General features: G+C 51.6%; 1 protein-coding gene across 2 annotated transcripts in view; it reads right to left on the bottom strand.

Annotated features, from left to right (window-relative positions):
* Positions 1 to 15,138, bottom strand: part of HTR4 (5-hydroxytryptamine receptor 4) — a 154,868-nt gene extending 139,730 nt beyond the window's left edge. For both annotated transcript variants that reach the window (XR_005829233.1, XM_040602927.1), the window contains exon 1: positions 14,971 to 15,138. The gene's annotated coding sequence lies outside the window, so the exon portion shown is untranslated. The remainder of the gene's footprint in view (positions 1 to 14,970) is intronic.
* Between the last annotated feature and the right edge of the window lie 2,764 nt (positions 15,139 to 17,902).

Genomic DNA, 17,902 nt, shown 5'->3' with positions numbered 1-17,902 from the left:
CCGTAAAAGGAAGAAACTGGTGTTGCTCCACACTCCACAATCCCTGCAAATTCCCTGGGGTTTAAGTCATAAGTCCTTTTTAGCTTTGCCCACCCATCTCTTACTTCCCTATTTAACAGGAAGAAAATCGCCTTTACAAGCAGGTTCCTCCATGAGCTCCACAACCATAGGGTGCACCCCCTCTTCCCTTTGCCGAGCTGAGGAGGTCTCCCCGGGACACAGAGATGGGTGAGTGCTTCATGGGGGCTCCAAGTTCCACCTGAAACCGGCTGGACACAGACTCCTGGAGGAAGACAACCTCTTGCGGCTGGCAGGCCAGCAGCCGGGGCAGATCTCTGCAGGTGGAGCGAGAGCTGCAGAACACCTCCTGCGTGCCTGCCTGTGCCGCAGCTCTCTGGGGAAATGAAACGCAGCTTCTCATCTTCCCTCTCCACATCTTCGCTCAGCCGTGCTGCAGCGACCGCCATCAGTCCCGGGAGGACCTCACACCCAGCCCCAGCTGCCGTCACGGGGTGCTGAGGGTCAGGGCTGTCACCACACAGCCCCACCAAGGGATGCTTTCCCGGAGGAGCAAGGCGGGAGGCGCAGGCAGGGATGCGGAGCTGGGAAGGTGCGCCCACACCGTCCCGCTGCGCTGGCTGCTCGATGCAGCGCTGGCTGTGCTGCGCGGCGTCCCGTGCCTGACACTGTTTTTGCCTGGGGTTTGAACTTCAGTGAAGGATGATAATCAGTGTGTGCTGTGTTTGCCATTTTTCTTCGCAGATGTCTTTGCACCGCTTTTCGTGCTGTTGTTGCTTTTAGCTGGGCTCTTTTAAGTCTTCATCACCTAAAAATGTTTTTGTGTGCCAAGATTAGAGCTTTCAGTCTCTCTTGGGTTCCCTATTTTTGGAGCCTTGATCTGGGCTCTCGTTGCAAATTTTCTTGTGTGTTTGTTTTTAAATAAACAAAAGCTGTAATAATAAATGTCCGGGGATGCAAAGAATGGCGAAGGATCGGATGTTTGTTAAAGAAGAGGGTTGTGGCAGTGGAAGAGAGAGGAACTGACTGGGAAACACTGCAGAGCCAAACATCCCAGAATACCTCACAGCTCATCTGTCAGGCAGCGATGCCGAGAGTAGAAGGCAGGGAGTTCTCGGGATGCAGATAAACACAGATGAGCCAAACAGCAGCAGTCAATCTGCTGCCACCGTTACTGTTCTTCTAATAATAAACAACCGAGTGCGCTCGCAGCCCACAGCCCTTATCTTCCAAGTGCCATGCAGCAGGAACGCTTGGCACACGGCAACCCTTCCTCTGCCCCAAGCCTTCCCCTTGCCCTTCTGCCTGGCCAAGGGGATCCGGGTGCGGAGCTGGCTCTGGCAGTGCAGCGCAACGCAGGGAATAGCAAAGCAAGACGGGAGTATGTGGACTGTGCCTCCTCACCCCCACCCCACCCCCGCAACCACCCACCAAGGCAAGGGCTCCAAAATCCTCCCCAGGGGGCCACTGATGGAGGTGTTGGGTCTATGCTACATCCAATGCAAACCATGCAGTTATCTATTTACCCAAGAACTACAAAGTAACCTGAAATGTAAATCAGCTTTCAAAGCCTGTTCCATCCCTCACCCAGCACATTTCACCACCCCTGGCTTGCAGGCTTGGCTCAGCGGTCACTGCACATGCACCCTGACACACTCTGCAAATGGGAGGAACCTAGAATCATCCAAGATGCCAGCTGGGTACCCAGTGCTGTCCTTTGGAGAAGACAACCCTAAAGCCTGTTCTGGAATTCAAAGCTCTTCCCCCAAATGGGGTTAAAGAAAAGCTGAAGACTCTTCCTTGAAGACAAAGCTAACAGCCTTGTTCAAACCCCTGAGCCGGGAAGTTAAGTTGGCACCATCCCCTGTCCACCTCCCATCCTCCACCTCACAATGCTTTCAGCACTGCTAGGCAAAAAATGTGTTCAGAAACCCTCTTTTGACCAGGACATTTTCCCTGAGATAATTCAGGAAATGTGTGAGATGCTAAGAAAGCTTCTGCCTGTTCAAGAGGAACAGCTTCTCCTTCACAGACCATGCTGAGGATCCCCCACACACACACACTATGTCCCAGCACTTACCCACCCCTCCAGGAGGTTTCAGAGCTTTCTGCCCATCTGTATGCAGCCCATGCTGTGCACAACCTCCTTCCCACCTTTTAATTTTTGTTTTTTCCTAGAACTACTCAGCAATGCCCGCGCTTGTTCCAGAAAGCCCCAGCAAACGAGAGCTCCTTCACCTTCTGCCTTCAGCATGTCAGCCCAGGAAGAACTAGCAAAGGGAGACCCAGAGCAATCCAGACCCATGTCTGCAGTGCCATAAATCCGCCTTTGTGAGGGACTGACGGTGCCGCTGGGACACCCGCTATTACTATAGTCATAGCTGCGTACTACCATTACTAGCGGCTTCCTTCGCAGTAACAGATGTGAGCGCACAAAGCACAGACACCGAGGAGTGAGGCTGGTGTGAGCAGAAGGGCTGGGGGAGAGGAGATCAAGCAGTCAGTCCTGTGCAACAGCATTATCACAGCAGGGCAAAATCTGTGGAGACGGCGGCTGTAAATAGCTGGTGTTAAATACAGGCCTGAGGCAAACTGTTGCACATGGCAGAAGTGAATGATAAAATGACAAAGCCTTGGAAAGCTGGGGTTTGGGACTGACCACTGACCATAGGAAATCTATTAGTTTCCACAATGTTTACCAAAGATTATGTTTTAAAGACAGGAAAATGTGATTCCCAAGCGATACCCGAAAATGGAATTAGTTGGGTTTCCCTGGGTAGAAGTAACCAAATCTTTTTCAATTCAGAACAAATTTCTGTTACACCACAGTTAAGTCCAACTCTTGCCCTATCTACCTAGTCTTCTGCTTAGACTGCAGTAAGAATCCATCCCTGACCAGACCTGCAGACACGAGATTTGTTCATCAACACTGCAGTTTATAAACCAGGCTGAAACCTTCCTGAGCTGGGTCTTCTGGCAAAATCTCAAGGCGCTGCCTGAGGGCTGGTGTAAGAGCTGAAATCCCGTTTATTTGCCAAATAGTATTTTCCTTCATTTACTATCTTGAAGAATAATAGCCCAGATGAAAATCCCCATGCAACACTCTTGCTTCTATCTAATCTTTTTTAGTATTAATAGAATATCCATCTCCTGGCACCAAGGTGCAGCATTTGATCTTTCACCGGCATTTCTCTGCCAGTATTTGCTTTCAGAGTTATTTCATTTACCACCTTTCCTAGTTATTGTGATGTCCATCATTCTGGCAAAGTATGAATGATACCTGGGAGCACACCGGAGCTATCCCTGACTTACCTCCTTAGCCCAAGATCCTTTCCCCTCTTAAAGGCAGCTCAAGTGCCTTTTTCATCCCTGAGACCTTGTCAGCTTGAAAGCAAAACCAGGACAATGTCCTGGCTGAGCAAAGCAAACCCTGGGGTCCTAACCCCAGGCATGGGGGTCACCACGACGTGGGTGCACCTGCCAGAGGGGGTAAGTGAGAACTCATGATGAGAAGCAGCTGAGAGGCAGCTACCACTCCCCTGCATACACGGGATAGCAGCAGCAGCAGCGGCACCAAGTCCATCTCGAAACCCTCCCTGACTAAATACACACTCTCAAACACCTCTCTGCACTCACAAGAAAGGACACAAGCTTTGCTCCCACCACTTGAGCAGCTCCCACACCCCATCACCTCGGTCCCCCTGCTCCAGCCCTGAGAGCTCCCTAGCACTGCTGTCTTCTCGCCTGGCAGCAGCTCCATCTACACATTTCTTCTTCCTGGTTCATAGACCAGTGGGAGGTGGGAACCAGCATCGCCTCCTTTCCAAGAGTTTTGCCTGAACAACGACTCATTTAAAATACAATGAGAAAAGCCCTGTTCCAGACCGTGGTGGTCGATGAACAGGAGGATGGCATGAGCTGCTGTTCCTTGTTCTGCCAGAGACCTGTTTATCCAGCACCCACCACCCTCCTCACTGGGAGGCTCGAGCAACATCGCCTGCTCAAAGGGATGGTGGGCGGCATCCCCAGCAGCACGGGCCTGGGTCACGACTGAGCCCTCGCAGGGAAACGTAATGGAACAACAGCTGGTAGCTCAAGGAAAAGGGAAATCTTCACTTAGCAGAAAGGGAAGAGGTGAAAAAGGTGCTCAAGCGTTCTCACCTTTCCTTCTCCACCCAAGTAGGGCAGGTTGGACTAACACGTTTTGCAGTTCAGTTCGACTTCAGGAATCGAGCTGCCAGCTAGCACTAACCCATTTCGAATGCAAACACATTTAGTCAAGTCTTCCAATTTTTTGACAGTTCTTCCTTCACGATTTCAGCTCTTACACTGAAAAAAGTCCCTGCCCTAAATCCTTCTTTTTTTAAAAAAACAGCTAATCTGAGGAAGCTAGACCCTAATAGAGCCCTAATGCCCTATGATGTCTCCCAAACGATTCACTGGAAGCGCAGTCAGATTTTTTTCATGTAACGTATGTTTACCAATCAGCTTTAATACATCAAACAATGACACTATGGTGAATTTAATGGCAGTTTATTGGCATCCCATTGTCATTGCATTGTAATATAAAACATCACTGCAGGCCCCCTACTGCAATAATTTCAGAATAAAAAACTTTAAAGTCACTGTTGAAGAAGCAATCAACAATTCCAGGCAAAACCAACCCAAATCCCAATTCAGCGTTTCTAACATGCCTCTATAAATCAAAAATAGACACCTCAGGAAAGCACAAGGTTATCACCCCAAAAGCATCACATGCAAGATGCGTGTTGCATTGAATTGCAAAAATCCCCAGTGACCAGATCTCACGTCCCTCCTTCTGCTGTCCCTGTAGTGCCTGACCTAAAACTGAACTGACAATCTCATACCCATCATAGACCCATGGACAAGAGCTGATGCTCTAGGGAGCCACAAAAGAAGGAGATATTCCCCGATGGAGCGCTTTAATATGTACAAGGAAGGATGTAAAGAGAAACTGGCCGGGTGTATGCCCAGCATTTAGGAAGGGTGTTCTGGCAGCTGCCCAGGGAAGGGCCACGGAAGACTGAGGACAATCACAGCTATGGACACGGGAGAGTCTCAGGGGTCAATAGCTAGCTTTAGTTACGGAAAGGCAGAACTGGAGTCTCTGCTGCGCCCTCGGTATCCTTGGCTGCCCTGGGTAAATTGCTTCACTTGGTTACCTCCACAGCACAACACGCCGCCCCTATTTTAAGGGATAGCTGCAAGTATTAAGGGGAATTTAGTATCAAGGCTCTGTGATGCCAATGGGGACAAGAAAGGAGAGAGGTGGGGACAAGAAAGGAGAGAGCCAATGCTCAGTGCTGGCTGCTTGACATGCTTTTCTTCCATGAGCTAGTAATTTACCTTGTACATAGGTCTTTGAAGATATTTGCACTCACTGAGCCCTGACTTCACGACAGACTGTCATCCACAAGGCTCACACGCCGCGGTGTCTCACAAAAAGCCACTCTTGCTCCTCTCTTTCAGCAGTTACTTCCTTCAGTGCTAATGGTTACTCAATGGATCAGGGAAATCCTGAACTGAATGGGCAGAAGAAACAAAATTCCCTTCTTCCTCTGATTTCTTACTCCCCTGATTATTTTTTAATCATCATTGTGCAAGCAACACTTGCTCCATTTTATTAAATGTAAACAGAAGTGCAGATAGGACTGGTTGTTTCCTTTCACGAGTTATATGTAATACAAGCGATCCGATCAATAAGATAACGCAGCCAAACAGAGTGCACAAAAAATCATGCACTCATAAAAAGCATAATTAAAAATCAGTTTTTAATCAGCTCCTGTGATTTCCTCCTGACCAGCAAGGCTCTTAAACTCATACGAGCAACAAGATGCCCACTTTGCACTTCTCTGATATGCCCCTATGGTAACAGAGAGGGTGGATTATTTAGCCTGGCTACTACTGAAAGATTTCCAAAGCTGCAGATGCTGAATTGCCTGTGTCTCTGAGAGTAAGTCCATGTGCAACATGACCTCAAAGTCAGATCCAAGAACATGGATAACTCCAGAATGGAACACTGATGAAGGAAAAGAGGAGTAGGGAAAGGGAACTTTACCTTTAACCAGCAGCAACAGGCTTCAAGTGGCTCGTAAATGCTTGCACAGCGGGTCCCTCTGCCGTAGGTTCTGTTTTATTTTCACCAAAATCTTACCCACCCTCCTCAAAAGGAGGGCAGAGGGGTGACCCATAGCACTGCACATCACAAGCAAACACAGCCCAGAAGAGTTTCTTGTACCTTACAAGTGTCCCACAGTGTGCTGAACATATTTTCCCTTCTCAAAAAAAAAAAAACAACAAAACACGCTTTTCTTTTTCTAGAAAGTATTTATTTTCCTAGAATTCTCCCAAAATTAAGGACACTACAAGCCCCAAATATTCAGTCATCTGCCCCACTCCGTCTCTGACTTACTCCCTCTTCTGCCCCTCCAGGCATGAAGGCTGCGCACATCAGAGTATTTACCAATTTATTTTTTTGCCCAGAAAACCTTGTTTCCCATGCACACCGTGGGGTTTTACGGCATTACACGATGCTGCGAGGTGAACCTGGCAGCTCCACCCTTGCTGGCTGTCAGTGTGGGCTTTCCCACCGCTGCTGGGGAGCTGCTGTGCTCTTCCTGCCACATTTCAAGCCAGAAGCTGAAGCATCAAAGTTCTATTCTTACTGGCACTAGCAGGATACCAGTTATTTGCCTAAGGTTAGTCAGGACAAACCTGTGATATCCTCCTAAGACATCAAGCAGGTAATGTCTCCAGTGGACACCATCGCCATGGCAATGAGTTAACTCTCCTGGGTTGATCCCAGAAAACACTGGCTTCAGAGTAAGTCCTGGAATCCACTCAGCACAGACAGGTTTTTCTTTAATCATCTGTCAGGACCTTTTGGTTTCTAACACTTTGCAGGTGGACACTTGTACTAAATTTGGTTTAAAAGCCAGCTCAGCCCCGCATGACCAGTGGCACAAAGCACACTGGGGACAGGGAAGGCAGTGAAGGAAAGGAGCTGCCCAGCTGGCAGGGACGACGGCATCGCCGCCCAGGAGGGTGGCTCTGAAGGCTGGCTCCTCTCTGGGAGCTCACCACATCAGAAACACCGCTCCTCCGCAGCGCACACAGCCTCCAGCACCCTGCCCACCCCTGGGGATGTCGCAGTGCCAGCATCCCCTTTTGTTCTTAGAATCAGAGAATCGCAGAATCATTGAGGTTGGCAAAGACCTTTAAGATCACCAAGTCCAACCGTTAACCCAGCACTGTCAGGCCCACCACTAAACCATGTCCCTAAGTGACACATCTACATGTCTTAAATATCTCCAGGGATGGTGATTCCACCACCTCCCTGGGCAGCCTGTTCCAGTGCTTGACCACCCTTTCAGTGAGGAAACGTTTCCTAACACCCAATCTAAACCTCCCCCGGTGCAACTTGAGGCCGTTTCCTCTCATCCTATTGCTTTTTCCCTGGGAGAAGAGACCGACCCCCACCTGCCTACAACCTCCTTTCAGGCAGCTGTAGAAGGCGATAAGGAACCTTTATTCCCACGGGTCCCTATTAATCTTCTGCACATTAAATAGGACCTCACTTCCCAAGGTGCCCTACTAATTAACAGCCGTGCTCATGCGGCGAGGCACAATGCAGCACGCCAGCTCTGCTCTCCAGCAGCGAGCCCTTGCTCCCTTCTCTCGCCATATGTGCTCCACCTGGCACTGCACAAGCCAGTAGAAGACCATGTGTCTTCTCACAGAACAAAACTCCCAGGAACAGCCTGGAGTTTGCCCCAAGAAGGCAAAGGTGGGGTCAAAGCACTGCCTGAAATCATTTCCTTTCATTCTGTCCTTCCAGATGCTGCTAAATGGGCTGTTTGGAAATTCTCAGTCAAGTGAGGATTTAAACAGGGTTTGGGGTTGGGTTGGTTTTTTTGTCTTCTATTATTATTAAAGAAAACAACCGGTTTCCTTCTTTTTTATTATTCCCCATCTGATATTTTGGAATTAATCAGGAAGACATTTCCTTCGCTATGTTTTTTCTTTGTTTGTGTCTTTCTTTTGTAGGTACGAGAGCAAACAAGACAACCACAGAAGTCCTTTTCCGGCTTTAAAAATCCACAGATTCACTTAGTGATAATATTACTGTCAGCTTCAGGGTGGGCAAGATTTTCAACTTGGGAACCTGTTTTTCCATGGATAAGCCCCCTTTTGCTGGCATAAATCAGTGCAGTGACGTAGGGTACATCACCTGCACCGCGGACACGGTCACACCACAGGCAAGCAGCCGTGGCACTGCAGGACAGGGGGCTGTACCTGGTCCTGCTGCCAATCACCCACACTGGTTTAGAGAAGTCCCCTTTTCTCTCAACAGCCTTTCTAAAAAAATAAAATAACAGCATTCCTGTCTTCAGTAAAGTGTACAGAGTAAAAAATGCACTAGGTTAAGACCAAGGTATTATTATAACGATAATTTATGTTCCTTGACTACCTGGCCAATACTTTTTCTCTGGAAGTCTGGTGACAGCAACAGCACGTGGTACTTCTTGCCAGGGAGAAGGGTGATCTGGAGAATAACCCCTATGCTGGAGTTTAACACACTCTTTTCCTGTTACGACTCTCCCATTTGAACCCAGCAAAGGAGCTACGCTGGATATAGCATTCTGTTGACTCCTAATGTTATTGGAAGATGCTTTCTTTTCATCTTTAACCCTCCTGATCATTACTATTTCAATGATTCCTTTAGCCTCCCTTATCAGACACCTGCATGTTCTAACTTCTAATTTATATTCATTGCTATTACCTTCCTTTATTTTTCTGGGTACAATGTTGACTGGTTTGGAAGTTTTATTTTATTTCCTTTTTCCCTTCTCTGCTGAATGATAAAAATTTTGCTCAGTAGTTTTTCCTGTTAGGGAAAACAGCTTTTTGTAACACCCCATGGAGGACCCATAAAAAGGAAGCACACGCCAGTGCTTTGACTCATCTAAAATCAGCTGCATCCTTCAAGTCCTCTCAGGCAGACTTGACTTCAGTAACGTTAAAGCAGAGCAGCCATGGCACACCACAGAAGTGACCAGCACTTCAGAAGACTGCCACAAACATTCTCCTCCAACTTTTTCTGGTCCATATGAAACCAGCCTGTATCTCACCTTGCCAATCACTTCACTACAAGGGCCCAGTCGTACACATTCTTGTTCATCTGAGGTACCCAACAAGAGTCAGGGCACCTTCCTGCCTGATGAGCAAGGACTCAGGCACGGAAGAGTTCATTTGTTGGATCGAAACGTTCATCTGCATCCTTCAAGTCTTCTCAGAGATATCTCTGAGAAAGGCTTTAATGGTGGCATCTGTGACCTTCCTAATGTTAAAGCAGCCACAGTACACCATAAAATAGATGGATTCATTTGTTGCCCTCCATCAGTCCAAATCAATCCTCCTGCATCTGAAAATAGTATTGTGAGCTTTTCACGGAGGCTATGAGAGTGGCTGCTCAGATGCTGAAAGGGATACTGTCGAAGCTTACTCATTTCAAGGACTTTCAAGCATAAAGGTGGAAACCTTCAGGCAGGACTAGACACAGCGTAGGTGTCCACAGGGGTGCCAGAGCCCAATGGCAGCAAGAGTCAGACACTCCTGCTGTGTCCCATGCACAAAGAATAAGACAGAAGGACATGGTTTAGCATTTTGTTCCTGAAGACACAGAACCAGCGAAGCACCCTCAGCCTGGGTTCCTGCTGGGAGAGATGCTGTGCAAATGAACGGGGGGAACTGCTGGCCCAGGCAAGAGCTGACTGTGCCTCACCCCGCTTCAACGTACAGCATCAAATCTGTCTCCATGGGAGCTATAGTAAGGGCAGAACTTATCTGTGCCATTTCAAACCAAAAAGGGGGGGAAAAAAGTCAAAGCAAACAACAACCATCACAACAACATGATTCCGAGCAAGCGGAGCCTGAGCAGATGGCTGAGCAAATGCCCTGCCGTCACCCCACGCCAGCCCTTTGCTCCACGTGCTCCAAGCTGGGACGCAGCCCTGACCCTGCTGCTCTGCCCCAGCCAACAGCAGCTCTGGTGCGTGTGGCTGTGAGCTGTGCCACCCTAACGCAGATGCTGAGCAGCAGCCACCAACGCCACCTCGGCTCGGGTGTGCGGCCAAACCTGACTCTCGCCCAGCCAGAGATGGGAAGGCACATGCCGAGGCAGAGGGAGGGAGGCAGAGGGCGCGTGGGGATGCAGCCAGGAAAGGGTGCGTGTGTGAGTGGGACCACGCAGGCCTGATTTTTGGAGGTGTTGAGCCTACGCAGAGCTCACTGACTTGAAACAATACTGTGAGTGTGAGTACCTTTACAGACAGAGGAGATGAGGGCAGGGTAGAGTAGGTGGGGATGACATACGCTGAAGGCAAGGCACTGAACTCGTGCCTCGGCTCTGTGAAATACAGACCGGGGATCTTGGGAGCAAAGGGGAGAACACAGAAGAAAATGCTCTCCAGTTCTAGGTCCAGATCCAACCCCTGCTGCACCAGACTCTGTAAAACCATGGCTCTGTAAAACCCAGGTCACCTGTGAATAAGCAAACCCTCCTGTCTGCATCAGGACACAGGAAAAACACCCCAGCAGCACCAGGGCAGGAGGTCAGCAAGTGGCTTGTCACCATTATCTTCCCAGTGCAGTGTGGAGAAAGGACTCGGGTGGGCTGTCACCGCACCCTGGCACCACTGTGCCCTGTGCTCAAGGGATGACTCTCGCCCTCAAGAGCAGCTGCCACCCCACCACCCATCCCCACCAGCGCACGAACCACTGGACGAGTTCACTTCCAGCTATTTTCTCTAATTGTTCCCCTAATCACATAAAATTGTCAAAGTTCAATTTGTCTTCTTACAGAGTAATTTGCTTTCCGCCATGCATTGCTGGCTGTGTCTCACCGTTACCCACGTGTCTGCAGCCACTCGAATACATTAGGGTTGAGGAGAGGCCCAAATTAGATTATTTATTCTAATAAAAATAAGTCTAATGGAATTACACCACAAGACCAGATTAAAGTCAGATGCTTTGAAAATACTGGTTTGAGTTTCGTGTTAGCTGAGAGAAGGAGCATGTGTCTCATCCCTCTCCCATCTCCTGACCCCACACATTAAGGCTTCTGTGGGAGGTAATCCACCCTCTGCGCCAGCTGAGGCGAAGGTTAGATCATGCTGACAAGCACCAACTTTTTCAGAAAAAAAAAAGACAGCCCCAGGACAAGATGCACCAGGGAGAACAGGGAACTCCAGAAAACAGAAGTGCACAGAGATGAAATGTGAAACCCATGAAGCACTTCACCCCTCTTCCCCATAAACTGCGCCACAACAAAGATCCTCACAACTAAACGCAGCCTGCCCAGCTAAATACCGACAGGTGCTTGTGCCCACATGGCAGCAACCTCACAGCTGCAGCTGGCTCTAAGCTAATTGTGTATTTTACCTTTCCTAGGACTTTATGCCTACACGCGGGCAGCAAGCAGGAGCAGAAAACATGCTGGTGTTCAGTCCTCTGGAGACCTGAAGGAATTGCCCTGCTTTCCCATCCTAGATGTAATTCATGCATGGTGACAAATGATGCCACACAGGGTTTTTTCCTACATCAGAGCAGAGGAAGAATGAGATGACCAGAGAGCTGAGGGCAAGTGCAGGCCTGAAGGTAGAAGGCAGAAGTTGCCAAGTAGGTTGAAAATTTTGGGAGTCAGTGCAGGGCAGGCAGAAAGGGTCCCCCAGCTCCTCAGCATCCTTGTAGTCAGCGTTCAGTTTCCTAGAGCAATCAACTGGGTTTCCAAAGAGATGCCTATACCATTTAATTTGGTGTATTGCTCTTAGACCTGGAAATTTTTTTGAGAGACTACCTGCAGGATGAAGCACAGGAATGACAACATTAGGACAGAGGACGGTCTCTAACTTGGCACTCATCGTCTTTTTCAGCAAATGGGCTAGGGAAGCCATAAGAGGATAATTAATTAGTAGCCTTCCCATGAGGAGCTTAGCGATCATCATGCCCTGACACAGGAGGCTCTATCGACTTGGCACACTGTCACCCCAGATGTTTAGCTGCAGAATTCTCAGTATTTATACCAACGTGCACTGCAGTCCTTGTGCTAGATCCCCAGGCAGCTTAAATCAGTGTGGCTCCTCAATGAAATTACTGAGATTACTTCCATTTACACGACATCTGCATCTATGAACCAACCCAAGCATGGGGCAATCCTACGGCGCTTCTCCGCTTCTGTACACCAGCAAGTGTTGGAGGGATGGCACTCCGCTGCTTTTCACTCAAATGACAGCCTTGGTTTCAAACACAAACCCACAAATATTTCCATACTGTGCAGTGTGACAGTTGGATTTGCAAGGCAGTATGTTGCCTCCTCACACCTTCTTGGCATATGCTCCATACCTTTCACTTGCTGCTCCTACAGCGTGGGAGATAGTAGGCGGCACGGCCAGTCCCCACGGAGGACACCATGGTCCTCATCTCAAGGTGCTCAGCTCCTTCCTCCATCCCAGTGCACCACAGCACCAGGATCTGGATTCCCCCTTGTCCTCCACACACCCCCAGGCACTGCCTCCTGCTGTCTCCAGCCCAGGAGCCGAGGAGTGTGGAAAGCAGGAGAGACCTGAGGTGTCCTCAAAGGAGAGGTAGGGAATTCCCACCTCCTCCTCTTCAGCACCCCTGTCACCACAGGCTGCTGAGTCCTCTGTCCCACGTCAAGCTCTATCTCCCTTGCATTCATCTGGCAGTCCCTTCCACCAGGTCCAGACAGACAGTTCTCAACCAAAGGACTTAGACCCACGCTGGCAGGCACTCTTACCTGGAGGAGTACCTTGCTCTTTGTCCTGCCTCGGATTTCCTGGAGCTGGGACTACTTGGAAAAGGGGAGCAAACGTGGAAAACTCGAGGTGTGCCAGCTGGCTCCAGAGGACAGGGAGGAAGAAGGAGGTGGGAGGATGGGGAGGAGGAGGTGGGGGACAACCACTGATGGCACTCACAGGAACACAGTTGGTGCAGAGGAGCTGCATGTACGATTTGGAGACTTCCTAGAGGGCTTTAATGAGCCAGCAAGCGCAGTCAGTGCACTCGCTCCTCTCACTTTTAAATCAGTGTTTATAAAGTCCTGGGGAAATGAAACTATTTATGTCTATCCCCAGTAGGGGACTGTTTAAGGAAATAAGATAAACATACCTTAGTGTGTAAGTGCTTATTATTTAAGCAAACACACAGGTTCACTCTTTGTTTGTTTTTCAACGGCATTACTGGACAGCATTGACGGTGCCAAGGTCAGGCTGGGAGAGCAGAAAAGGAGCAGTGAAGATCTTTTCAGAGGAGGGGAAGGCTGCTGCTCCTCCTTGCACACCACAGGAGATCCCCCTCCCGGTGGGAACACCGCGGGAAGCCAAGCCAGGCCCCCGGGTCCCCACTGCCTGGGAGTAAGGATGGGTGCACCTGCGGCTCCCGAGCATTGGTCTTCCCCAAAGAAGCGGCAGGGCACAGAGCGCTGCAAATCCCGAGCTGCTTTCCCCGGAGACCTGCCTCAGCCGGGCTACCCACCCTCCGCCACTACAATGACAAAATCCAAGCAATCTCCTAAAACCCCCTACCTTGCCTTTGCTATCCCAAGCAAAGATAGTCAACTGCCGTAACACACGACAGAGAAAATAATTCTCCTTCGAGAAGCACAGGGAAATATTCCCATTAAAAGGAAAGTATTTTATTTTTAAAAAGAAATTAAGTCATAATGACATCACACACTTCAAAGCATGGTCCAAGCCAACCACCACTGCTGCCTGGGAGCTTAAAGCTGGCAAACCAGTACCTAGCGCCTTCCTCGCCGCCCTGAAGCCGCAGAAACTTGCAGCTGTGTAATATTTTAATTACTCACCCTTCTATGAAGTTTCCTTGGGGGAGGTTTGTTTTGGAGCTAGGAAAGCTGCCTCGGGGGGGTGAGGAAATGACACCAGGCTTTCACTCACAGACCCAGCTCTGTCTCTCCTGGCGTCAGACCCACAGACTGGCCCCGCACCAAAGCACTCAGACGTGAGCCGGGCTCCCGCTAACTTTCCTCGGCTTCGGAGTAAGTCCGAGCGAGGCGGGCGCTCAGCATCACGGAAACCCTCAGCCACACGAGCTGGGGACGGACACAGCGCACGGGCACCTCGGCTGGATGTGACTGGGAAAGCCTTGCACTAGGGACCCCGGGCCACGCCAGTCGGAGCATGGAGCTGGCTGAACCCCCATAGCTCCGTTCCTGGAAAACACCTTCCTGCAGCGAAGTTTCCCACCCTGCCGAGCCCGACGAGCCTCTCTGCCTGGGAACTTTCTGTATGCACCGGGCTCCTGCTCTGTCCCAGCCGCAAGGATGTTTCTTGCCCCTCCGGCGGGTCGTTACCGGTAATTTCAGCGGGTTGCTGGTAATTCCAGCCGGTTGCTGAATCCCGCCAGCTGAACAGGCGCAGCGGCACCGACACCGGCAGGCTGGCAGCAAACACCAGCAGTACAATCACATCGCACTCAGCCGGCGCCTGTGCAGCGTTTCCAACACCCCCACCACCACCACCACCTCCGCCGCCCCTTCGCGGGGACCCGCATGGCCGCGGCCCCGCAGCCCCCACGGCCGGGCACGGCACGCCGGGGGTGCCGGCTCCGCACCGCCCGCCGCCGGCCCAGGCACGTCCCGCCCCGCAGCGCTACGGACGGCGCCGAACGAGCGGGGACGGCAGCGCAGCCGCCACACCGGGGCGGCGGGGTCCGCTCCCCGCAGCCCGGGTCAGCAGCGCGGCCCGCGGCTCCCAGCACCGCCCGCCGAGGCGCGGGGGGCTGCGCTGCGGGACCGCCCGGGACCGCGCCGCCGCCGGAGCCCCCGCTCCGCCGAACCGCCCGGCCGGGCCAGGTGCGCGCCGCCCCCCCGCCCCGCCGGGGCCGCCTTACCGTTGCCGTGCCGGAGCCCCGCGGCGCACGGCGCGGCTGCCCGGGCGCGCCTCCTCATCGCGGCGGCGGGGCAGGACGGGGCCGCCCGGGCCGCTCTCGGTGCGGTGCGGTGCGGTGCGGAGCGGTGCCGTGCGGCGCGGGGCGGGGCGGGGGGGGCCGCGCTCTCCGCCCGCCGCCCGCGGGGCTGCGGCGCTGCCTGCCGAGGCGCGGCGGCACCGCTGCCCCCGCCCTGCCGCTCCGCGACCGCGGGGAGCGCCCGCCTCCGTCCCGCCCCGCCCGGGGGCAGCGGGCTGCCGGGGGGCTGGCGGGGGGGGTGGCGGGGGGACCGCTCGGCGCCCCCTTCTCAGCCCGCATCGAGAAAAGTTGGGTCCGTCCCGCCGCGACGCGCCCGGGCCAGGCCGGGGGGCTGCGCCTCTGCCCTGCCCTGCCCGGGGGGGTTGGGGGTGGCTCTGCCCTGCCCTGCCCTGCCCTGCCCTGCCCGGGGGGGTTGGGGGTGGCTCTGCCCTGCCCTGCCCTGCCCGGGGGGGGTTGGGGGTGGCTCTGCCCGCCCCCCCGGCAGCCTCATCCCTCCGTCGCTTCCCGCAGCTCCCCGACACCTGCTCCCCAAGTTGTCTGAGCGCTTTGGGGAGGGCAAACCTGCCCTGATCCCGGCACAGATGTCCTGATGCTTCCCTCCCTTTCGGCTTGTAACGCCAGCCTCGGGGGGGGGGTTGCGTGCCGAAACAGCAGAAGGGAAGTGGAGCCACACTGCAAGTGCGTTTTTCGCTTGCACCATCAGCCCAGTTCCTTCGGCGTTATTAGAGCTTTCGCAGCTGCAAATCTGACCCTGTGACCCTTAACGAACCTCAGCCTCGCAGAGGTGGATGCCACAACTGGCTCATCATCTGAATTTTTAAAATACTTATTGCAATATGCGACTGAGCGTAAAAGCAGGATCTGAGCAGCTCCACCTTCAGGTGCGCTCACCTTACACATCTGGATGTGTGGTTTGGGGTTTCACGGTTTCAAGCCCCAGTGCCGTTCTGCAGTTTCACCTTTGGAAAGTGCCTCAATAAACATCTCGTGTAAACAGGAGGTTCAGTACCAACAGCTGCAGGGAGGATTCCTGACCAGACCTCCTCTTGGAAATGAAGCGGTATTTTTCCAGCTCCCAGCACTTAGCTTCAGCTGCAGCTCCAGGGTCTAGCTGGGTTCCCTCCATCACCAGTACCTCCAGGTCTGTGTGAGACTGGGATCCTCCATCCGTGCTGCGTAACCGTGTGGAGCCCACGCTGTACCCTAAGAACCATGACCAACAGCCACTGCCGGTGTGAATCGCCCACAAACTGAAACCCCGGTGTGGATTGCTTACAAACTGAAACCCAATCCACAGGGCCCTTTGGCTTGACCTCTCCATCTGGATGCAACTTCTGGCTACAAACGTTGGCAGATTTGATTCCAAGAGACTGAGTCTGTTAAGTGAGCCCTATGGCACGGATTCAGGCAGACTGCTGCACTCCTATAATGCCTCCTGGGCTTTGTGTGTCACCCTGAGGGATGTCACTGTGAACTCCTCAGGCTGTTGTTTCTCAGAGCAGAACTGCACTGGAATGGGGTGATCCAGAGCACAAGTTCAGAAAAGTGTTTTGGTGTGTAGCTATCCATTTCATGCCCTTTAACCACAACTGAGGTTCTTGCACCTGGAAAAGAGACATCTTCGATTGTGTAGGTGCAGGAGAAACCAGAGCACCCAACAAGTTACAATATATGTTCCTTGCTGACAAGATACATAAAGTATGTATCTTGTAATGTAAGTATTGTATATATGTATATTATGTAATTGTAAATGTATATTAAACACAACTCATTATCAACTTGTTTGATAGCACCCATTCTGAGGGGTTTTGGCAAAGATCTTTCAATTGATTTCTCAAAAAAATTTTGGCGGTATTTTCAGCCATTGCAGGCAAACATGCCTTCCCAGGCTGCCAGGCCTCGTGTTTGTTGCATGCATTTCTTCATCACTATAGTAACTGAAGGACAGATAAAGAATGACATTAAGAAAAGTAAAACTGGGATCAAACCCATGAAGAAACTCCTTGTCATAGTTTGGATTTTCTCAGACTTGCACCACTGAGGACACAGTGGGTGAGGCTGGTCTGCGTGGACCTGAGATGGGTCATTTTTAAAACTGGAAGTTAAAACGTTCCTGAAACAATTTTATTTTGCCTTCACTTTCTTCTCCATAGTACTAACTTGAGCTTTCTGGACAGCTCATTATCATAGCCTCTAGCTTTAATATTAAATTTATACATATGTGGCTTGATGTCTGTTCATGGAGTAAGCATCCTGACAAGATCTGAGTCCTAAGAGCAGCTGCTTACTTACCTTCACCATTGCTCTGAGTCAGGATCTCCAGCAGCAGCTACTAATGAACCTGATAGGATAAAAGGGAAAACATCGGAGCGCAGAGCCCTAAGCCAAGCACATGCTGCAGTTTGCACATGAGCAGGCAAACTGAAGTCAAACGGGTTTATGCCCTTTCCTAGCAGGTGTTTAAATGCTTCACTGGATCACCGACCAGCAGCCCTGTGGGTCAGGATTAAAGCTGCCCATCTGCATCTGTCAAGCTGGAGAGCGATGGAAAAGAGAACTGAGCCGTCCCCCTCCTGCTGGTGCTGCCGCAAACTCCTGCCCCAGCCTTGCTGGGCTCGCAGCAGCTCTTAGAGAAATGCGCTTTGAAAATCTGAATGCTAGAAGGCAGATGCAAAACTTGAAGTCAGAGGAGGGTCTTGACATCTTAGGCCCCCCATCTCCTTAGCCCCAGTGGTGAGAGCCAGGGGTAAACCACTCTGTGCTGGTGGGAAACTGGTTATGTCCTACTGGAGGAGGGGCAGAGCCCAGCCTGCGCCCACCCGTTGTGCAGCCACGGGGTCCTGGTTGCTCTGTCTGC

The sequence above is a fragment of the Falco naumanni genome, chromosome 8 (assembly GCF_017639655.2).
Source record: "Falco naumanni isolate bFalNau1 chromosome 8, bFalNau1.pat, whole genome shotgun sequence".
Lineage (NCBI taxonomy): Eukaryota > Metazoa > Chordata > Aves > Falconiformes > Falconidae > Falco > Falco naumanni.
Note: the sequence above shows the minus strand (reverse complement) of the source record. Positions and strands in the feature narration are given on the sequence as shown.